This window comes from Cygnus olor, chromosome 6, assembly GCF_009769625.2.
Source record: "Cygnus olor isolate bCygOlo1 chromosome 6, bCygOlo1.pri.v2, whole genome shotgun sequence".
NCBI classification, from domain to species: domain Eukaryota; kingdom Metazoa; phylum Chordata; class Aves; order Anseriformes; family Anatidae; genus Cygnus; species Cygnus olor.
Window position 1 is genome coordinate 29,515,236 of NC_049174.1, and position 24,517 is coordinate 29,539,752.

A 24,517-nucleotide genomic window follows, 5' to 3' on the forward strand; every position below is an offset into this window, starting at 1 on the left:
TATGCTCCCTTCCCAAAATTGCTAGTTACTCAGTCACTTCTGCATAAACAGGAACTTTGTCCCCAGCTTCTTTCCAAGTGCTGCAAGGCCAGCAGCTGGCGTGCTATCCTATCATCTTTAGGACAGCATCATCCCCTGAAACATTAGAAATGTGCATTGCGTCCTGGCTTTCCAGTAACCAGATTCACTTGCACTTTCGCTGATGTTTTGGTCCCCGGAGTAAAACTGCCTACGTTTGCACACAATTGGCAGGCCAGGGCTGCAGCTCTCCTCTGCTCACCCCCAGCAGATGATCTGCTAGAAGCTCTATGGGGCAGAGGCAGTAGGAATTGTGCAGTGATGAAGTCACATAGGGCCTGTTTTAATTAAAGATACTGCTTTTCCTTTCAGACTTTGCCTTCTCTTGGCGCAGCATGCTGAGGGATAGGGTGGGGGACAGACTCTGTCCCTGCTTCAGAGACCTGCAGCAGAAGGTACCCAGCTGCTCGCCAGAGCTGTGATGGTCCTAATCTAGTGCCCTGGAGCTGCTGCTTGCTGTGAATCCAGAATGCTCTTTTGCTTCTGTAAAAGGTAGGTCTGAAGGCTGAGGACCACTCTCTGTATGCAGGATGGGTCCTGGGGGTCCCTCGCCATGCCTGTCAGCAGCCCTGCCTCTCCCAAGCACATCTTGCAAAGCATACACTGCCACCTCAGACAGCTGCCCTCTTGCTTTTTGTCTGGGATGCTGTTATTCTTTAGGCATTTGGGAGGCAGAAAAATGCCTGATGCAGTTCAGAAGTTACTTCCCAGGGATATTTCTTAGCAGCTCTGAAGTTATGTGCAGCGGTTCAATGCATTCTCTTTCTATGTGTCTGGAATAGGTATGTTCTCTGTGTCTGGTTCATTTTGTCTGAGACAAGGGCATGGGACCCTCAGGTGGGTTAATTTATAATTCCTAATCTAGGTGCTGCTAGTGGCCTGGATCATTCCCTTAATCTTTTAGCATAGGAGAATGGGATAATGAAAGTCTCCTTCTGCAGCAAGTTTCAGAGGGTGGTCTGGGTTGCTCACCTGGAGCTGTTGGCATCCTCTTCACATCAGGGAGAAATGGCACAAAATATCCTTGAAGGCTGTGTAATTTCAGAGGTCAGAGAACAGACTGGGGCTCCTTCCCCCTCCATCCCTCCTGCAAGCATTAGGAAGATGTCCAGGAAATGTTTCCCTTCTGCACGGCCTCATTTCTCCAGCCCTCTTAGTCTCCTGTGGCCCCTTCACCTGCTTTCCTCCTCTTACATCAACTCTTCCCACCTCAACATTTCCCCTCCTTCCATCATTTCTGACCTCATCTGCCCTTGCCCTCTCCTTTAAATCTGTTCCTCTCTTCTCCCACCCCCATTGCCCTTCTGCCTTCTAGCCTCACCTCTGGTGCATTCAATGGGTGTGCCAAGCCACCGTCTCCTTGTTCAGCAGCAGCCTCTGCAGCTGCTCTGGCTTTCTTGGCTCTCTTCATTTCCTTTTTTCATCCTTCCCCTGAACATCCAGAGATTGCAAACCTCAGAAAGACCCCCCAGCAGAAAGGTTTCTGACCCACTCTTCTGTCAAAAGCAGAGGAGAGGTTCTCTTAGGGAATTTTTGGAGATGCTGTGTCAGCAGAGACAGTGCAGAAGCCCACGGCACTGCCCTGGGAAATCATTAGCTCCCTGTCTGAACTGAGTGAGGTGCTTTGAAGAAAACATGTGAGCACTGTGCTCTTCATTAAATGCCTTGCATGGGATGACGGGAACTACAGGGGGGAAAGGAATGGACTAGAAAGAAGAGACAAACTCAGGAAGAGCTGAGCATGTAGCAGAGGGATAAATAAACTTAGTCAAATGGGGGAAAGGCTTGATGAGACCTGCCAGGAAGGGTTTGAGGGTCCAATGAGAAACAAAGAGCTCTGTAGAGCTGGCTGCAATGTATGTTCATGAGGTGGTAGCAGAGAGTTCCAGTGAAGAGCACTACAAATGGGTGACACCCTGAATTGTGACAGACTTCTCCGTTTAGGAAGCATTGATAGAAAACAAACAACAACAAAAATCATGTTCTTGTTTCAGTGAGGAGCTCATGTGGCTTTTCATTATCCACTCTAACAGTAATGGCCAATTAGAAAAAAGGATTGCAATTGTCCTTTGACAGTTGGACCTGAGGCACCAGGGGTGGATTTTAATTGTCCAAGGCCTGACATTGAGTCTGTGGGAGAGCAGGGAGCTCAGAAATCCTAAACAGCAGCCTCTGTCCTTGGGAGAGAAGACCTCTTTCTAGTTTGTTGTTTTGAAAGAGTGGTGAGAAGACAGCTTGATTTTGCCTGTCATTGCCAGGAAGAGAGAGACAAGTGGAGGCAGTTCAGAGGAAGGATGACCAAAATGACCAGAGGTGGCTGAGCTAGCTTGGTTTCTGAGCTGCAATTGAGAAAACAAAATCTGCCCAGCTTGGCCAAGTGACAGTGAAGGGCTCAGACTCACAGTCAAGTTGCCATGGCTTCATGAATAACTGTAAATTGGTTGAGAGAAGCAGTGGCACAGTCTTGATAAACCTCCAGATCGCTGATTGGGTGTAAATACCATGGCCAAAGAGGAAATGGTCTTGGCCCTGGACCAGGTACTGGCTCAGGCTGAACATGGTTCTTTTTTGACTTTACCACTGCGGATGGCCATACTGTAAATGAGTCTCCTGCATGACTGTAGCTCTAGCACAGACTGGCCTTTACCCCATCTCCATTGCAGCCTCATGAAACACAAATGTTCTTGTTCAGTGTTTTTTCTTCTTTTTGGGGGTCTGAACTGAATGGTAATTAATGTTCATTGATATTGCCTGTGAACAAGAAGATTGAATGCAAATCATTGAAGGGGACAGGAAATAAATAGTCTTGGTATCCTATTAGACAGAGGAAGAACCTTATCCTTATCCGTGTCAAGTAGGTTTTTCCTTCTGGCTTACCCTAGTGGGTCATCTGAGGGGATAAACTAGGTACTACTAAGTTTGAATAAAAGCATCTAGGCCTATGCAAGCTCTCCATAGGTGATGTTGCCAGAGCCTCATCAGTGAGCCTTGGAGTTAACACTGTCCTGATAAACTTGGAACAGATGAAACTACATGAATCTTTTGTTTTCCAGATGAGGCTCAGGCAGACACCACAGCATTCATTACACTTAAAACACATTTTCAAGATCTCTTCCAAACCACAAGGTCTAGAAATGTCAAAAGCAACCAAAGCTTCCAACATAATCACCTGACTCCAGGAGATGAGATTCGAGTACTGAGCTGATAACAAAAGGACTTGCAAACAACAAATGGTTCAGCCTAGCATCTGACCTAAATAATAGGGAAGAGAATTGTTTCTGTTCTACAGAATAATCCTTTAACCTGAAATGAAACAACCTATTTTAATTTCGGATTATTATTTTTATTTTTTTAATGTTACCTTCAAAAAAGACTGGTGAATTTCAAAATGAAAGGAATTATTTGGGAACACAAAGTTGAAGTCATTTGGGAACACATTTTTTTTCCAAAATGTTGAAGTCGAATCTTGGAGGTAATGGGGAAGGGGCAGGAGGGACAATCTTTTTTTTCCTTCTTGTCAATTTGGAACTCAAATTGCATCTCCAGCATATTCCTCTCTGTGGGCTCATCTGCATGATGTTCCCAAAGGGAAGCCTGGATCCAGCCCTTTTTGCTGAAATGACCCTGAATAGGGAAAGGTGATGTACGTTTTCTGCCACTACTTCCTCTCCCAGTCAGAAACTTGCAGGGCTGCCTTTTCTCTTCCAGGAAGGTCTCTCTTTCTTCCTGAAATCTGGCACTGGTTCCTCAGCCCAGCTGCCTTCCATCAGCTCAGGAGCAAGGGGCAGAACAGGCCTTGTAAACAAGGTGGTGATGCACTACAGAAGGAGAAGGCTGACCTCAGAACATTTGGATTTCCAAAGTGTCTTGTCTGATGAACTGAGCTAGCTGAAGCTCTAAGACATGCAACAACATTGCAGTATTCAGCTATCTTACAACCATCCTACACCCTGCCTTCTGAGGTCAGAAAGAAATCAGAAAACAGCCACCACCACCAAAAAAGAAAGGAAAAAAAAAAGAGTCCTGTTTTGCATCAATGAAATTTATAAGAATAAATAGAATGATGCTGCTCAGCAGATGGTAGGTCAATAAAGCAGGCCTTACCTGGCCTCAAATCTTTGGTATTTTAATGTATTTCCTGATTCTGTAAATTACAGCAGCCCTGTTGCATACATATGCACATAGCATTTAATGATGCATAAGAGAGACAGAGCAGTATTTTTCCCCTCATTGCCAATGCCTCCATTATCTTTGTTTTAAAGGCTTGATTCAGCCCTGAGAAATCTCCTGCCTCTGATCCTGCTACAAGTCAAACTAAAAGCATCCCCCAAGAGGAAGCCATTCATATTTATTTTAGTTAATTGCTTGTTTGCATAATTACTCATTCCTAAATCCAACTTACAATAAAATCTTCCCTCCCATCAATACAGCTATTGTTACAGCTTCCAGCATGTCTGTCCCAACAGTCATTTGCTGGAGCTGGGAATGCTGCATTGTGAAGGTGAGCCCTACAGTCTAGCTTTGAAGGTCAGTATGTCTGATCTACAGAAACCAGGTCAGATAGCTTCCAAGTCAGCTCCAAGACCCGCTTTCTCTTCCAAGTCCTTCACTGTAATTCAGTGTAATAAAGAAAGGAGCAAGTGGATGAGGGGGGAGGAGTATTTGAGGTTGGTGAATGTAAAACAAGGACGGCTTTTAGAGGTAAGCATCTGGTTTTTGGCTTTGCCATCTCTAGCATAGGTGTATGGCAACGTGTGTCCCTGCATATTAAAAACAACCAAAGCAGAACAGTGTTTGAGTGTGGGAGAACGGTCACATGAAGGATGTTCTGTGCAGTACAGCAGAAAGTGCTCAGATGAGACTGGGACAGGGGCAGGTGACGTGTTTTTATAAATTAGAGTTTTCCTCAAAATTAAAAGAATCCCTTGCATGGCCTCCTTAAACAAGTAAGTTTATTTTCCCAAGCTAATTTCCCATCAGATCTTTTTTAAATTGTTATTATTTTATTAATTAATTTATTTTGAGATGTGCAAACAGGAGAAGAATATTGTAAAAACCTGCCTGAACCAGTAGGGCTTAGGAGTTCTTGGTAAGGCTTACAGTGTACCTTAGTGCCTCAGGACCAAGAGATTTTGCACCAGCACTGAAGAAACACACGTGTTTCTCTGCTGAATGTCCACTCCATGTCAGTGATGAAATGGTGCATCCTGTAAGGCTAAGATGACAGCAGAGGGCAGGGTGTACAACCTAGGAGAGTTGCAGAGAAAGCAAACAAAAGCTTTGCTAAGCAGCCTTCAACACTGTGTTAGGCTTTTGGCTTATTGTTTGTGTCCTGTGACTCAGATTCACCCATTCCCAGCTATTTGGCATGACCCTGCCTGAGTTGGTGGGGTCTGCCAAAGAATCAGGTTCCAACCACGTTTATTTTGACTTCTGCTGGCGTAAATCCAGGGGCAGAGCTGGAGGCCCACTGTCACCTCTAGCGCCCTTTGGGATACACCCTCACTGGGCCAAGCTGAACCAGAGTGGCAGGAGTGTGCATGCATGTGTGTCTAAGAGCCTGCTCAGGGGCGGCCCAGAGCTGCTTGTTTTCTCAACACACCAGAGGGTCTCTTAGAAAGTCAGTGAGGTGCCCCACCTTGATGAGAAGAGCAAGCAAGACACAGGCAAGTCACTGACCTGCCAGAGGTGGCCTTCAGGTACGGAGGTGGACCTTATTGATGGAGGTTTGTTACTGGTGATAGCTGTTACTGCTCTGGTTTTGTGGTCTGCTCTGTTTTGGCCTGGGGCCTGTGCCTTTCCTTGCTGGCAATATGCAACAACCAGGTGGCCTCCATCTTCCCTTCTGTCAAAGACAGCCATCTCTGAGAAGAAACCTAGATGAAGTGACAGGACAGTGTGCTTCAGGATCAACCTCAGTGTTGTCTGGACTGCGAATCAGACATGGCAAATGCATTTGGAGTCAGGAGTTGGACTCGATGATCCTTGTGGGTCGCTTCCAACTCAGGATATCCCATGACTGTCCAAAGAGATGGCAAGGACACCATCCAGGTCACTAGCTGGGCATCTTTTAGCATGTCCCTGGAGTTTTACAGGATAAGTCTGGTGGTTGTGTCCTTACTAGCAGAAATGACTGGTATCTCCTAGGTAGTTTCTGCCCCCACACTTGTCTCCCGACATCTCTTCACGATGTGGGTATCCCAAGGAGGAGCCAGCGCCTGCGGTAGTGTGGCAGAGGGAGGAGGGAGAGGAGAACAAGCCTCGTGTCCTTGTAAGTGTAACAGTTTAGTCTTTGCTCTCAGGGACACAAGCTGGCAGTTGGCTTTGTAGTAAACCCACATGACAACAGGAATAACATCAGGCATAATTAGACGAAATGATGGTATAAGTTCAGCTCTTTCCCCCCAAAGCACCCAGCCCCCTCAACCCATTTTGAAACAATGCACCTTTTGTGGGCTCCAAGTAGCTTTTAAAAGCACAATCAATTTCTTTCTTCCCCGTCACAGAAAAGAGCTTGCTGCTTGGACAACTAATGTTGAAATGTCTCGGGTAGGATGGGGGCTGGGACAGGGAGGGGACAAGACACCTCACCCACCCCTCCAGCTTCTTCTGATGTCCTCTGCCAGACAGCCCCTACTCCCCCTCAAGATTATAATTTCTCCTTGTTACTACAACTTTAAATGCTCTTCCTTTCCACCCCTGCAGCCCACAACAGTATCCCGTATTGTCCTCGCATCGGAGGTATACGTGATGTAGGCACGATTCTGCTTTTTCCAAGGCCTTGTCAGGTTATGGATGATTGGTCATGCTTCATCCACCCGATGAAGGCCATCAAAGAATAGCACAACATTTTCCCCTGCTGTCTCCTTCCTCTAAGTGCAACTTGGCTGAGAGGACCACTGTGCTGGATTTGAATGGAAATTATCTAAGTGTGTGGTTCCAGCTCCCCTTGCTAGCTCCCCTCTCTTTAAAAAATGAGTCTGAAAAGTAATCAGATTTACTTTAATGAGGGGGGACTGAGAAAATGCATCCCATGAAAAAGAACTTTGTGGGCAATCCGGGTCCCACACCATAAACAAAATCAAGTCACTCTGTATTAGTGTATGGAAAGCTCCAACACAGGAGAAACTGTGTTTCTACCCCCTCCATATCATGGCTTTCTAGCCAGCCCATTAAGCTGCTTTGTACCCACTCCCATGCCACCCCACCAGGTAGTATGTGTGCCTTTACTGGGTAAGAGATTTGTGTGTGGAAAGGGAGCACTAGGTCAGAAAAGGACCAGATTCTGAGAGCTGTGATTTCACTTTGAGATGGTTTTGGGTCCTTTGCTGAAATATGAGTCGTTTTAAAACTACTGAGCTAAGAACTGTGGGAGTTTTATTGGTTTGGCTGTTTGGTTTTGTGCATCTTTAAGGCATTTAGACATGAAGTGTGATGCCAACCGTGGCAGTATTAACATTTTAAGTGTTTGAAGACTGCAAATGAATGCTTAATGCTGTGATACATATATCTGTGTGTGTGTATTGTTGATAACTCTGAAGTTGGTTTATAACTCCACCAAGTTTATTCAAACCTAGTTTCTTTTTAAGGTCCCAGTGAGATTCCCAAGCAATCGAGTTTGAAGACTTGCAGTGCAGTCATGTAAATAAAACTTGTGAACAGCGGAGTTTGACAAAGCCATCTTGAAAACTGTTCATCTCATTAATGGGCATAGGAAAATTTCTTCCAGAAATGTCCCAATAGTAATACATGTAAGAAAAAGAGAATAAAAAAATAAATTCTCAGCATGTTTTTTTTTTTTTTCCCAGTGTTTCTAACTTCGGGATAGCCATACATGTTCTTTCCTCAAAAAGCAACAGTAATTATTTCTGGGAAAAAAAATGCCTACCCTGGCAAACTTTATTCCCAAACTGTTGCATATTTCTTTTAGCACTGGCTCGAAAATATTAAAGCTGATTTTTGGGGAAGCTGTACTCTTTTCCCTGCACATGTAAGATTTGATTTTGCCCCCTAAAATTGCTGGGATGTTTCAGGACAAAAATTGAATGTTCCAGAACATGTAAGGTTGTGGCAACAGGGGATTGATCATAAACTTTTTTCCAAACTTAACTACTAGTTTAACTGTTGACCGGTTATTACCCAGAGAGTATATTTTATTGGCTGTGAATTCATTAATAGTTAACTGGTGTGTAGACATTGAAACAATGTGTCAATTCTTCATATTGAATCCTATCTCAGACAAATACAATAAGATGCCATGGTCTGTCGCTTTTTCAACTCAACATTGCTGAGTGCTGATGTCAGGGAAAAGTCTTGCTCAGTTAACAGCATTCCTAGAGCACTTTGTGGGACCAAAACAGCACACAAAAAAAAAAAAAAAAAAAAAAAAAAAAAGAGCTCCAGAGCTAAAAAACATCAGTGAGGTTCCCAAGTTCCCAAGTCAGTAACATGCACCTTGAGGAAAAAAATAAGCAGACGAAGGAACAAATCCATGCTGTGCTCCAGCATGAAGCCAGGGTTTCCTGCTATGAAATGTTACCTCTGCTAGAAAGGTTCCTTGTATGCCTTTGCTGGGTTACCTGTATATATGATGAGTTTTTTCTCCTACAACGTGGAGCTTTTCATTTCTCATCCCCCCCTTTTTTTTTCCCTGGAAGTGTGGAGAGTCATTTGTAAACTTTATTACCTTGCGAGGCAGAGAGAGCACAAATTCATGTGTCTCTAGAGGTTTGAAAATGTGAAGTGCTGGATGTGATTGCTACTCATAAAGGAGTTTGATTTCTGAATGCTGATGTACCCAGAAACACATGAAAAAAGCATTTATGTTTTAGAAGTCCATTGAATACAAGGAGGACAAACACTCTGTATCTGTTGAAGGCCAGGATCATTGCTGTAAGATTAACTAGAAAGGAAAAACACATGGCAGCTATCCAGGAAACACAGCTATCAGAAGGTAAACAAGGATAAACAACCAGGGACTCCAAAAAGTTGCCCTACCATCAAAATAAAAGATATGGCCCCCTCAGAAGGCTATATATAGGATATAATATCCTATTATATTATATAGGATTATATATTATAATATATATATTATATATATTATATAGGATATAATATCCTAGAAACATGTGTCTAAATACAAAACAAATAGAAATATTTTGGGCTAAGGAATGGTTTTAAGGCCATAGCTGAAGCCAAGAAAGAGGGCAGCCCTGGTTGAAGCTGGAGAGTGGAGGTACACAGTGTGTGGTGATTTTTGAAAGACCACAGAGTGAATTTCTGCTCATGACAATCCCTAAGGAGAGAGACATTGACTCTCCTTGTCCTTTTCAGTAAGAAATAATCGCTTTTCATATAGCATGTGTGTGGGGACAGTAGATCTTTTCCACCCCATCTTCTGAGAATGTCATTATTGGCTTTGTTAAGAGGCATCAAAACAAAAGGAGTGGAATACAGTTCCCTCCAGAACGAGAGTTTAACAATTCAGCCGATCCTTGGCATTCCCAAGAGCAGAGTGCAGGAACATCAGTTTCCCTCTAGGCACAAGGAGAAAAAGGGGCTCAGCAGCCCTGAAGTTCTGAACTGGGTGTGCCCCTCTCCTCACCCAGATATCTCTGGTACCTATGGTGACCATATTCCTAACTTGGAGTCTTGGCTAGGTCATGTGGAGGGAGTCCTATGCTGTACAAACTAAGAGGAGCAATTTGCAATGAAGAGAGGATGACCCTAGGCAGATACATGCAAAGATAATAGAGGAGAGGGAAAGAAGTGGGGAGCAGAAATAGTTTGACAATGTCCAGGGTCATCACAGAGTCTGTGGCAGGTGTGAGGTGGGAGTCTTCAGTGCCTAAGTCATAAGATCTTCACAATAAGGCAAGTCCCAAGGAGTTCTTTGGGTTTGTCCCTTAAAGACCTGTCTACAGATATTCACCTCTGCATTAGCTTGACAGTCATCACATCATCTGCTTCATGGCTACTAACACACAAAACAAAACACATGGCTAACCATACTCCCCCTGGCTGGACTACCCAAGCCAGAAATGGTATCAAAGCCTTTTTGATAGATTTTGATCCTTGAATTCATTAAAATGCTTTATGCATGTACCTGTTAGCAGTGTCAGTCACTACAACTGCAAGTACCTGACTTCATTTTGTTGCACAGTGGATACTTATCTCCTATCCATTTTGAGACTATTATCAGCAAACAGTGAGGAAGTATTTCCAGTTTATGGATTTCTACTGGTTTACATCCTCAGTCATGGCCAGCAAGGTACACTTAACCATGCGTACTTTTTGAGTAGCCTTGAAAATGAAACAGGAGTGTGAAAGTCAATGAGAAAACACTTTCTGACTGCAAAAAAAGCAAATTTCTGTCCTTGTTTTAAAATAGGTGCTCTTTCTATAAAAGATCTATCAATCTATCTACATTTTTTTACAGAACAAGTGCACTTTTTATTCATGAGGAGCCCTCTTTAGCAGTAAAATAAACACACTAAAGAAAAACCACAAGTGATGATTTTAAAAGAATGACTCTATACTGTTGTCAAGGGAGATATTTGCATAGAGTTACTCTGGACAAAATGCCTAAGAAGTGCATTGCTATCTTTCAGTGAAGCGTAAAAACCTTTAGACATTATTAAACTTCTCTTATGATGGCCCTCAAGATTATAAACAAAGGAAAAAAAAAAGAAAAAAAAAAAAGAAAAAGTGTGGTGGTTAGGAACAAACTTATCCCTCATGTATTTCTTTGCCTCAACTGGGAAAAGACAAAAGAAGAACTTGGCCCATTGGGTCAATTGTACAAGAGAAGTAGCTTAATGGCACAAATCACAATGCTAAGGAAAACCAGAGAGCCCAGATGCTAGAGGGTTGCCTGTGTTCTCATGTCTGTTTTGTAGCTGTGTGTACTGGATATTTGTTGACAGCAAGGAACTGGCTCCTGATTTACAAGCAAGTTATCAGAGAACTGACTTGCTTTATGTTGATAGAGACCTGAAGTTTCACTACACGTCTAATAACTGTGGGACACCTCAGCAATGCAGTTTTAAGGACAAAATACAACCAGGTCTGGTGCATTGTCTGCTCAGATCATTCATTTTTCCCCTCTTCAGTGGCAGTCTCTCAAATTTGCACTAATAAACAAAGGAAGGATTTGGGAAGAACTGGCATCTGTCTCCAGTTGCTTTGCTATTCCAAATAAGTCTGCTTCTGAACATTTTGTGGGAGCAGTCAAAATCTCATTCCCAATTAATCTTCTCTCTTATTTGGAAAAGGTGATAGAGTGATTTGATGTGTCAGTAGATGTTCTTCAGCATATTGGGGTTCTTATGTTAAACCGAGGCATTGGGATCTAATTTCACAAATGTTCATATGCTGTGGGACTAGGTATTAGTTTGGGCACAATGCAATATCATAGACAATTTTTTTTCAAAAAGTTGCACCTCAGGCTGGCTGAATCATATGACCTAACTGCTTGCTTATCTATCTATCTATCTATCTATCTATCTATCTATCTATTTTACTAGTAGCCTTCATGTAAGGAAAAAACCAAAACAAACAAACAAACAAACAAAAACCCAGAACTTGTTAAACATGAAAAAATGATGCCTGATCATACACATGCAGTTTTAATATTTGTTGTAGAATAATTTTGTGACTGCAATCAATGCATTCCCACTATGTGATGTTGCACTTGCATTCAGCTTCTTTGTAGCTTTGTGGTTATCTAAGGTACTGCCTTCATTCTGCTTCTACTTAACAGATCTAGAAATGCCTTTGCTCCTTGTCTCACTCTGATCCTACTGCCTGGGAGAAACTCCCCCGAAACTTCTACAAACTTTCATCATGATCTCTCAGCTGCCTTAAAGCCCTCTTGCTCCGTGTTCTACACAAAATACCTTTATTTGGTTACTGGTGTATTGTAACTAAACTTCCATGAGGACTATTACTGCTTTATGTTTTTCTTTCCAGCTATTTTTGGGAACTCTTTCTTGTGCTAGTAAAGGATCTATCTGTCCACAATATCACAATATCTGTTGTGGCAAGAGTAACATAAATGTAGTTATTAAATTAGTTATAGTTAGTATTAAGAACTCAATGGCGTTAACTGTTATATGCATTAAACTTGTTATAATCAGTAGATAATTGTTAGTTGTGAATCTTTGTCATGGTGTCATTGATAAAGATACTGAAAGTAATAACTAGTAATAATCATACCACGTATTTGACCTGCAATTAATAAAAAGATGTATTCATTAAGCGACTGTGCTCTTCTGATTTTCTGGATATGACAGAAAAACAAGGTCTATTATTTCTTTATCTACTGTTATGAAATCATCACTATGGTGTCCACATCCTGGTGTAGGCTTTTGGGTTGTGACAGATTATGCTTGCTACACCTTTTATGTTAAATGCCAGAGTCTTTCTGCTGTCTGAAATGTTGGGTTTGGTTTTAGTACTTACTTCAGTATTTCCTGGCCAGATTCTGAGTCCTCTGTTTAAGATGTTTTACTGCACAGAACAATATGACTGCATAGAATTTGTATTTGATGTATAAAGGCCAACCAAAGTGTCTAAGTTAATCGAAGCTGTTTCTGGGACTCAGGGTTTTTGAACAGCTAGTTCTGGAAATCAGAGCAGGGGAACAGGCCTGGGAACAGCTCCAGCTCTGGGTTGCATCCTCCTGCCTACCTAGTAGTCTGATTTTTTGCCATGGACTCTGCCCAAACTTCCTTTTGGAAGTGACACATCCTGATGCTGAAAGACCTTCCCAGGGAAGTTTCAGCAGGGAGGAAATGGGAGAATATAACATCTCATAAACTCCCTATGACTCCAGAACAAGGCCCAAAGGCTATCATTACTGCGATGCATACTGCTAGCGTCATTTCCAAGAGAGGATCTCAATTTATTGTGTGTTGGGAGTTTCTAGGGTCAGCTCCATCCTGCTATGTGGTATAACAATGCATCAGTTGCACAATGGAAGTGACTTCACAGTATTCATACGTCACTTCAACAAGAAAGCAGAAGAAAATACTCATGTAGCAACAGGGTGGTTTGTTTTTCCTGACATTTAATTCTTACATGGCAGGCATCAGTGCTTTAATGGGAGAGAATTTTGGAATGAAAGCAAACTCATTAGTAGAAACCAATTACAAATCTGTGTTTCCTGTCCTTGACAAAATTCCCTGTTTCTCTGTGTTGTTGTTTTGTTGTTGTTGTTGGTTTTGATTGGTTGGTTGGTTTGGTTTGTTTTTCCCTTTCACTGTCAAAGCTGGTTATAAGAGATGGGCCTTGCAGAAGACAACATTACACGGGTGGGCTTTGGATGCTAAGCTTCACCACTGTTCTGAAGATCGCAAAACTCAATTTCAGCATCTTTGTTCACTCCCCAAGCCAGGGAAAACCCTAAAGTGAAATCCCAGTGGTAAATTTTTTTTTTTAGCCTTGAGTCTAAGTTCATGGATTCTGAGATGGAAGTAAAAATTCTTATATCATAGCCAAATGCTGATCATGAAACAGTTTCTACTGTGTTGGAAAGCCAAGTGGCCAAATATGGTTATTTCCATATATGGCAAAATCGTTCCATATTCTTTTGCATCACAAACACTCCATGACCCTTATATGTCATAATTGCTGACCTCTCAGGATAGGCCAGATATATGTCAGCTCACCATCTGATACAGAGCAACATCAGAGAAACAGGCAGCTCTGCCTGGAGGCTGCCAGCCTCGTACAGATACCTTGAAAGCAGCAATGGTGAGATCCAGGCGATATTGGGAGCAACGCAGCAGGGGATGCTCCCAGCGGAGGCAGAGAGTCAGAGGCAGGAGACGAAAAAGGAGGCAAGGCAGAATGAGGAGAAGGGCAGGAGGTACGGTTCTTTCAGGCTAAGTGGTGGAAAGGCTGTCACGGGATGAGACTTTTTGAGAAATCCGGGTGGAACCATAGTGCTTCAGGGACTATCTTGTGACCAGCCATGGAAAACTCTTTTTGGCTCAAGGACGATGCATCTTTGAGGGGAAAATATGAGTTTAAGGTTCTCACTGTGGAGCCAACATTAAAATTGGAATGATCATATTGGCCACAGCCGTAAAGTGTCCAGGATATTTTAGGTGGCTGAAGGCTGTCAAACTGTCAGCTTTAAAACTTTTATGATAACAGCTCATAGTTGGGTGGGGAATATGGGGGAATGAGGAAGAGTTCCACAAAAACACAGCCCTTAACTATCAATTTGTACCAGGTGTTCACCCCCAAACTACCTCTGATGACATAGGAGCAATCTGGAGACATTCATGTGCACTCCTACAGTATAGTATAGAATAACTGGTGGTGAAGCAGATGTTTATAGGGCTCGTTAAACACTCAGCTGAATTTGTAGACAGGTTTTCTAAGGTAGACCAATATAGGTCAAATATATTCTGAAAATACGTGTCTCTCTGTTGCCTGAAGAGGTAACTTTGACTACCCGGTTAAACTAATAAATTATCACATTTAGGCAAACAGAAACCCTTACTGACATCCTCTCTTATGTACCAAGAAATCTTCAGTTCTAGAGCATGGCTCTTGAGAGCATTATGCCTGGACAATTAACTATTGCCATCAATGCCCTTTTCAGCTTTCTGACTAAGGAGAATGTTTCTCATCCTTGCTTTCCTACCTTTTCTTCCACAGGGAGCAAGAAGTACCATTACAGGAGGCGAGTGATGTATTGAGACCCAGCCTTCTCTGCCATGTAGAAACAGTGTAGAAACAAGCTGCCACATCAGTTGCATGACAAATAATTCTGCTTTCTGGGAAGAGCTTGGCATAGGAGCAGCCTGACATAATCAACTTGCAATAAACAGGCCTGGATGCATTTTGGTTTCTTTTAAAATTTTATTTATATATAAATATATATTTTTGGAGGGTGTCCCTAGAATGTAATCTCAGAGACCGTTATGTTGGCTGCACACAAAGATGTTCTGTGTCATCCAGAACTGAGAGGAATTACTGAAAATGAAGAAGCAAATGGTTGAGGCTTGTCTTAGAGTAGCCATTCAACCACAGTCTGAAAACAAAATTGTCTCCCTAGTTGCTGGAATTTTTTTAGCTGTTAATCTGTTATTCAGCTGATTATTGTGCACAATACAAACACTTGAAACTCATTGCTGCATTAATTACCCTTGTCCAGGAAAGGCCATCATTAGCTGCCTAGAGAATGGCTTTCAAGTTCATGTAACAACATACAGTTAGAGCAGGATAGCGACAGTTCATGACCTGCTAGGCAAAACACCAGCTTGGGGAAGCAGCTGATCATGCAAAGTTAAGTCAGAATCTAAATTTCTTCCTCTACCAAGGCCTTTCCCATGTGAAACAGGGGACACCTGAGCAGCCACTGTCCTCCCTGCTTTGAAGGAACTGCCACTGGAAATTCCTTAGCTCTCTGAGGAATATGGTTTGTGGCCTTGCAGATCATGATGTCAGTGCAATAGGATAACCAAAGCAGGCCTGTTTCCAAATCCTCCTGATCACAAGCAGTGAAGCTAATGAAGAAGAACATCAGCTGAGTAGGCAGAAGCAAATAAGTTTCCCATCATTTCCTGTCATTGCCTGTGATTTCTGAACCTCAAAAAGTTCAGGAATTTGTTCCTAATCTGAAGGAGAACAGGACAGTAGGCCCAGATGCTTGGGACAGCACACTAGCTCTATGTCCTTCCCCGGCATCCTTGGCCAGTGGGGGTCCATCCATGGACAAAGGTCTCCAAGGAGTGGCAAGGCAAGGATGCGGCCCAGGTTAGTGACCATGCCTGAACATAGATCTACCAGCTGGTGGTCTCAGTTGGCTCTGGAGTTCCCTGATGAGGTGGGAGAGGGGTGGACTGAGTGTATGACGGAAGGTGTTCTGCCCTTAGCAACACATCTGAGGTACATTTTGTCGAGAGGTGACATTATGGCTCATGACCTTCCAAACAATTGTGACAGGAAAGCCCTGCCCAGCATCTCTTACTCTATTTCCTCTTTCTTCCCTCTCCCCAGGTTGAGCACCACTCCCCTGGAGCAGTAGGGACTTGCAGGTGTGGATTTCCTGCCAGGAGGGTCTGTATCACACCCCACCAAGGTCACAGGGAGATCTCTGTCACCCCACAAACCTTTGACATCACTGGTGGAGCCTCTGAAGGTCAGGTGGGGTCAGAGCACAGATGGGACTCCTATCCCATTCCTGTTCAAACACTCAGTGGGGAACTTTTTTAGATTTCAGCGTCAGTCTTTTGGCTACTTTCTCCTTGTGTGTGTATATGTATGTGTGTGTATGTAGGGAGGGAGTCATACTGGCGTTTTTTGGAACTGCTCAGTTACTTGCCTTTTTTTTTCTTTTCTTTTTCTTTCCTTTTCATAGCATTATTATTCCATTAATATTCCTGAAAGCCAAGCGTTACTCTGATGGGCTCTCATGATTAAAGATTAAATGTTGCAGAGGAGATGACAGTCCTCACATGTGCCAATGAGTCAGTGAATTCCTTTGTGAAGCCTAAGTCCATCCAGATGTTGACCTCAGCTCTGATGCTATGTTCTTTTCCTATTTTCCTCTAGTATTTCTGGGTCTATTTAAGATGGGTATGACGTGACCATCAATGAAGAAAGACAGGCTCTCTAAGAGGGTAAAATGTTTTGCTTTCTACAATGGGATTGTGAAGCTCTTTCCACTGCCGTAATTCTTGGCCGTTGTCTTATAAATGCTTGTCTTACAAATATTATTGCTCATTTGGTACTATTTGCATTGCACAGGCGTAAATGTCTAAACGCAATCTAAGTACGAGACAGTTACTTTGTGAGGGTCTAATTTGGAATTTCAGGCTTTCTCTACAGAGCCAAAGAGCTACATAGGGCTATACTGGTAGGTAGACAGGACAGAAAAACAAGGACCTATCTGCATGTGGCTGCTAGAAATGTTCTGTTTGCAGAGTCTAACCACAGTATTTTCACTAAAAGTGAATGGAAGAAATAGTATTCCGTGTACCTAGATTCTCCCAGCAATTTTGCTGTTTCTTTACTTTTCTTTGCAAGCCATTTCTTAGAAACTGGACTCTGAATTACACTTTCTAGCAGCTGCCGGGCTTGGTCTTTCCTTTCTGTGAACCAGTGCAGCTCCATCATCCTCCACCGTAGGATGCACTGCAGCAGGCCAGGCATGTATTGCTCCTGAAGTGAATGCATGACAGAAGACCAGAGGTAGGGATACAACCCTGCCTGCTGCTCAGGTTTTAGTGACAGTCCACCAGAGGAAATGAGAATAGTGCCAAGTGAATCATGTTCTGGGCTCTTCCTCCGCCTTCCCCACCCTTCTGGGTGATACAAGCCACCTTTTCATGATGCAGATCAGCAGACCTGGATATTTTTTCCAGGGCTTCACTTTAACCAGATTTCTGGAATCAAACCTTAGGAAACATTTACTCTGCCAAGTCCCCTCCCAGATGTGGGACATTTTCTTAAGTGGTCCTTTGCTTTCCTGTTGTGGCATTCAGCCTGGGGATGCAGAGGCTATAAAGGAGGATTCCCTCAGCTCAGCTTGTCCAGCTACATTCAACCAAAAGGAGAAACTCTCTCAGGAAGTTCCTTTCCAGCTGTAATAACATGCCCGGACTGTGCTAACCTGCTGCAGTGCTTCTGCTAAGAAGTAACCAGACGGCTGATGAGGGGGCTTTACAGATCGAGCAGAGTGGGTGGAGCGGAGCAGAGCAGAGTTGCACTGCTGCCTTTGTTCAGCCCGGATCCCCATGTTCTTGTGGTATTGGGATTTGTGCATTGCTAGTTAGGGCATTCGTTCCTGGGCCAGTTAGTTACAGACACTTAACCCCTGTTAGCCTGTGCATATGAAGCCTAGGACTGCTCCTACTCCTTTCTCAAGTCTGGATTGCTTTCAGTCACTGCTCTAAGCCTTTGCAACTCTGTGGTTGCACCAGAAATTGCCTCCCTGATCTTCAGCAGCAGAGACAACCTGTTCTTGACATCTAGCTTTCTGGTCATGGAGATAGCTTCGGCTGCTTCCCTGCCCTTGCCCCAGATATTGCCCTTTAAGCAGATGAAAGGTAGGAGAATTGCCAAGGGCAAGGACAGCTGAAGGGACAGTGACAAGTCTGAGCCAGAGACAGAGAAAGGATTTAAGTCTCTAGAGTCCCTTCCACCTGGTTGTACTGAGTACATCAGGAGGCAGCTGTCAATAGGCTGGAGCACTAATGACTTGAAATGTTTGATACACACACTGGCATCTCTCTGTTTAGTTTACTGTATAAAACCCTATTGCTCCTCTCTCTCTCCCTCTCTCTGTGTTTCATGATCTTTGCAAAAAATACATATATTTACTTGTAACTAATTGTGCCAGGATCAAAACAGCTATATCTAAATTTATGGTCTAATTTTCAAACAGAGTCATTTCCTGCTATTTTGCCAGTCAGTTGTGTACATTTCTACATACTGCCAGACACGGGCAATTCTTACTTAGAGATGAAACCATTCCAAACCAGAGCCAGTGGCCTCTTTCAAAGGCCAAATTTTTTAGTTCTTACTCAAGCTTTTAACTGTGATGATCCAGACACGTGTTTTCTCATGGCCTGTACGTTACAGCTCTCATGATGCTCTTGATTGCATTTCAGAGATGCAGAAAGAGTGACAGAGGTTACTTTGTGGTGCTTTTCAGAGGTGTTGTTGGGATGACCTTGAATAATTTGTTTATGAGATTAGCTTATACTGAGCTGCTCCAGAGCCGGTAACAGTTTTCATTACGTGCTAGCTAGCTGTAGAGCATCCTGTAAAGAGGATCTGCTCTGTCTCACGGCAAAAAGCAGCAGAGGTATGAAAGGAACTCTAAATACTTAAAAAGGCGGTGCGTGAATAGGCATTATCGCTCCTCCTCAACACCCCACCTTGACAGTACTGTTTTGAGAATCAGCGGCTTCTGTGCATCAAGCCAGCTTTGTCTTGCTTAGCCACTCATGGAAGGAAGGCAGGAGGGAGGGCTTCTACTTCCAGCCAAATTTCTGGCTGTTTATTTTCAATCTCAGAGGCCCATATCACATGTGGATCTTGCCCAGTCCTGGGTTTTGGTTTTGGATTCACAGTGCCTGTGTACAGGGTGTTTTCAGTGGTGGACTGTGGCATTCAAAATTAAAACAAACAAACAAACAGAACTGTCATTCCTCCTGCAAAGGGTCATCTCCTTTCAGGGTTACAATAAGTAAACAAACAAACAAACAAATAAATCAACAACAAACAAACAAGCAAACAAACATAAACGTTAAAACTTCAGAACTAGTGTAGAACAAATTCCACAGGGACAGACAGTAAAGCAGCCTCCTCCTAGCAAAACTTTCCAGAAGAATATAAAGTAAATGTAGCCTTTCAGTCACACACGATATGACACCAAGTTTGGCATCCAGTGAGGGTCCTGGAAATCCTCTGGGAGACCAACCCCAGTTTCCTTTTGGAATAAAACATGTTAAAGGACGCTCACAATTTACTGTATTCAGTGCAGATGCCAGATCAACCTGTGCCATCCTGTGTAATCCCTGCTGAAAGGCAAAGCAAAGAGATACCTGGAGGATCTACAAGGCACTGGATAAGAAGTATCCTTTCAAAGAAAGAAGAATCAAAGTTGAGGGATGTCCCCAGATTCATACCACGTGAAAATAAGAAGATAGGAAGGAAGGTGGTAGCTTCTCTAGAACTCTAGAACTCCCTCTGAAGCAAGACTGAATGTGATATGTCCAGGAGAAACCCATCCTGGCTGTACTCTTTCTTCAGCTGTGGTAAGGGATAGCCCTCTCACCATCTTATACTTTGGGGTTTTTCTGCAGGCTTCCAAGGCTTTCTGCATGTCCTTCCTCAATGTTTCCTCTCCAGAAGGGGTGATCCTCTGCTCTCAGGGCAAGATTTACCTTGGGTGGCATCACTACTGACAACAGGCTGGCTCTGCACCTTTGCATTTTCCCACTGCTCTCATTTTTGACAGCTGCACTTTCCACCTCTGAAGGATTCAGGCTTGAACTTAAAAAAACTGCACCTTGCAGTGATCCACCCACAGCTCAGGGAAGGGTTTCATGGCCTTTCCTGAGTTAGAGTGTGTTTTGGTTGCTACTCACTGACCTCTGCACGGCTTACCCCAGGGAGTGCCTTTTGGCCATGCTCTGATCAGGTTTTTCTCTCATAGTTGTAATGAAATGTCTTTTACACTCAATATCTGTCATCAGAGGGAGAGAACTAAGCTTATCATGGCAGGCTTTGACTTGGAAAGATTTAGTTGTAGGTGCTTATATATTTTCCAAAACGGGTACAACTCCGCATTACCATGGTGATAGAGCCCTTCCTCATTCTCCTCAGCAACAGCAAATAGGCAGGACAGAGAAGGCCTCTGGAGGTGACACATTCTTCTTCATGACCTTGGAGGCCCATGTAGTCCAGGGAGAGAAAGCATGATTCAAGAACTGGTAGTCACACACAGCACACACACGTGTAATCGACAGAACAAGCAGAAATTTTCCTTTTTTTTTTTTTTTTTCCTCATTTTTTCCTTGTATTCATTTTCTCACTAGTGCCCTGTTTTTTTAAGCAAGAAAAGAGGACAAAATGTGTGCGTATAGAACAAGGTTAAAACTCAATACTCGGTGAATTTTAACCCCCACCCCCCAAAAAAAATCCACCTTCTTAGCAGACAAAAAACTGAAGCTATTTTATTTTTTTCCCTACACCTTGCCACTGTCTGGCTTAAACATTTTGTCCAGCATTGTGCAGCTACAGAATGCAATGTTACTGGGTATCCTGAATTTATGTTTCAGTGGAAGACAAAGGCTCCATGTCTTTATTTTGAGGAATTCACCAAAGTTCTTGCCAGCTCATCATTTCCCTAATGTTACCAAGTAATAAGTGATAAATAGTCATGAGGCAGACAAGCAAAAATTACAAGATTTGATAGAAAAAAAGAAATCAACTTTGAAATAAGGCTATTCAAGATATATTTTTCTGCACTTTGATATTTGGATTACTTCTGTTCACATCACCAGGATTTTCTCAAAAATTCTGGTGTCTGTGTGAATACATAATTTATAAAGAAAGGAAAACAGGGGTTATATGGTAGCAGTAAGGATCTCAGGAGATGAGGTTTAATGGGAAACACCAGCTACCACAAGAATTGGCAATCTGCCTGTCTTTTAAAACAGAAGTGCCTAAACTGCAGTCCACAGCTAGTGTCAAAGACCATTATCACTTTGTTCAGCTTCCCAGTTTTCAGCTGGGAGTGAGATAAGAAGTTGTGATGGACTATATCACGTGTTAAGAGCTAACAAGTGGCTAGTGGTCCCCAACCTCTTGTTGCTGCCTAGTTAGGAGCAGGATGTGGGACCAGATGGATACTTACCACAGTAATAGCTTTGGTTTGATACAGCCACAGTTCATTGTCAGACTAAAGCAGGTAGTAGAAGCTGGAGAAATGGATGTGCAGGAGGGTTTGGTTTGTCTTGTGTAATGATATCTTAGATTCTTTTTAAAAAATATTGCTCAGAAGAGAATTTATTTGCCCAGTTTCATCCTAGAATGACATACGTACAGCCACGTAACCCTCTGCCCTATCCCTCAAAATGGAGAAGTACTAGGAAAAGGCTGAAACAAGTTTTATCTGTCATATCACAGAGGTCCTGAATGTTGGCCAGGAGTAGCCCACAAGGGATATAAAGAAATGACAGTGCCCATGGCTTTACCATAAGGTTGCAACTGGAAAGGTCCCTCTTATACTAAGACCTGGGAACTGAATAGGTTGGACGAGAGAAGAAAGGAGGACAGCTAAAGGGGACAACAAAGAAGATGAAAGTGTGGGGGAAGGAGAGCACTGTAGGAGGATGGGAGACGTAAAGCCTTTCAGTCTGTCACCAACAGTGGCACCTGTCCCAATCTTGGACTCGCTTGTGTTTCAGTGGCTTGTCTTACTGCCATGGCTTTGGGAACAGCAGCCTGTTTACAGGAAACAAGCTGGCTGTGCTTCCCATAGCCTCGCTGGGCCAGGGCGGAGGCGAAAGCTGGCTCTTTCTGCTGCTGAGAAAGCTCCGGCTTGCTCGGGGTGTGTGAGCATTGCAAATCCCTTCTTCCCACCCCTACCTCCTTCCCCCAGTGCTGGCTCTTCCCCACCCCAGCCTTTGCCACATGGGTGTTTGGAGGGGAAGTTATGGTTCCCAGAAGGGCTGCAGGATCCCTGGAAGCTGCTGGGGACATGCTGTGGCTAAGTCCCTGGGGACCAACACGAACCCAATGTTACCTCTCTCACATCCTTAGGCTGGGCAGATGATGTTTAACAAGCGTAAGCGGACTTGTTGTGATGGATGGTAGCAATGACAATAAAAATAAGATGTTGCACCATGTCTTGGCAGAAGTAGCTCAGAAGGACAATTCAAGCAGCTGCTCTTTTCCCCCAAGTCATGTCCCTCTGTGTTCCCACACACACTTGCCTCTGGTTCGTGCTGAGGGCTGAACAAAAGCCTATGCACTATCTTCTTAATAGCAGGCACCACAGGGGTTATCACTCTGGCCTTGAAAACCAGGTCTGCAAACAGGAGAAGGGGGAGGGGACATATTTTTAGAGAAATAAGTATTTAAAATACATCATAGCTGTTCTATTAGCCTCTTCCTTACCTCCCTTGCAGCTTGTAAATCTCCCGCTGCCTCCCTTCCTTTTCAGCCAAATGTTTGGCTTGTTATTTATCCCAGCACACAGCATTCCCGTCACCCTGTCCCTGCGGCTACTAACCCACCTCCCAAAGCTTAAAAAGGAGATTGTGGGCCAGCTTCTGGCCCAGTCCTTGCTGCGGCTGTTGCTTGACTTGTATGCAGCAGTATGTGTTGTATGGAGCTCCTGCTCCTGATGAACGGAGGGTGCCAAACCGCATGAATCTGGGGTTTGGCAAAGCCCAGCTGCTTCGAGCCGGAGAGGCAGGGAATGCCGGGGGCAGCAGCTCCAGCACAGCGGGTTCATCACTGGTGAGGAGGAGCTGGCCCTGGAAAAAGGGAGATGTCCTGGTTAGTCATCACCCACCCACTGGTAGCTGGGAGGCACTCTTGTAGCATCCGCTGCTAGACAAAGCACAGCCTAGGTTAAGAGGGACAAGGGCTGTTCCCCGAGGAGTGAAGGGCCACTGCTCAGACCCAGATACACATTCTCCACTACCCACAGGACTGTGAGGCTGCTGCCAAGAGTCAGTAATGAATAAACTTGATGGCATAATGATGTTTATTCAGTGCAGGTCTAAAGTCATTGGGGATGGAGATAGCATGGGTAATATGTGGACCCAGATATGTATTTCAATACATGACTGTGCAGAAGATGTGGCATGCTGACCAAAGGAAAAAGGAGTCTGGAATGACTACAATTTTTTTTGCATGACTTTCTGCGTATCCACATTCCAGTTATTTCCAAGAGTTTCATTTTTAATAATAAACAAAATATGGAAAACACATTGGTTTTACTTAATAATACACAAAATGGTGAGCTTTCCCCTTCCCAAAAGTGAAGGACAACAAAAAGGGGTTAAAGATTTCTCAGGTGTTACAGAAGTATATCCTGCAGTCAGGAGATAGATGAAAAAGAAGTTGCTTTTTGACAGGCTGCTGTCGTGTTCTTTACTTCTGTCTCTCAGCCCTGTACAAATACATTTTGGAAACATCTATCTGACGAAACACTGTATCAGGAAAGATTTCAGGTGAGAATTAATGAAGAAAACGCATTCTGTGGGAATTTAGCTTCAGTATGGACTGATCAGAACCAACTTAGGAATTGATTGACCTGCCTTTGGTTTCTGGGACACTTCTACTTCAGCTGTCATAGATGAGGTCTCTAGAGCAGAGATTTCTCTTTAATAACTGCAATGATATTAATACAAACCAACAATTAGATAATTGGAAGTTCATATGGCAGTCAAGAGAATAGCTAGACAAGTTTTGGTCTCATGTCACATACTTACGCTTTATGGGAAAAAAATAAGAAACAAAAGTCATGAGATAAAAGGAGTGGGGACCACATCATCAGAGCCAGGCGCATGCAATTTGCTTTGCAATTGCATTTGTGCACTGAACCGTACAGGATGCAGATGCCTGCCAATGTCTGTCTCTGCCGCCCCTCCACCTCCACTTCAACAAAAATGTCTATAGTGCCCTCTTCTTTTCAAAGGCCTTTAAAAATCACCCAGGATACTCCATGGCTGCAGACCTAACCCATCCTTCCCTTGGGAAAGTTCTAGACAGATCCTGGCAAGGTATGTTGTACTAGTTGCCTGACTTTGACCCCTTCATATATCCTTTTATTGCCCCCAAGAAAAACAGACTCATAAAATGCAACTCATTAAATGCCCAAGCCTTGATAGACACTACAACTAAGCCTCTGCTGTTAAGACTTTCAAATTTCACATGGTATTAAAAAGTTTACTGG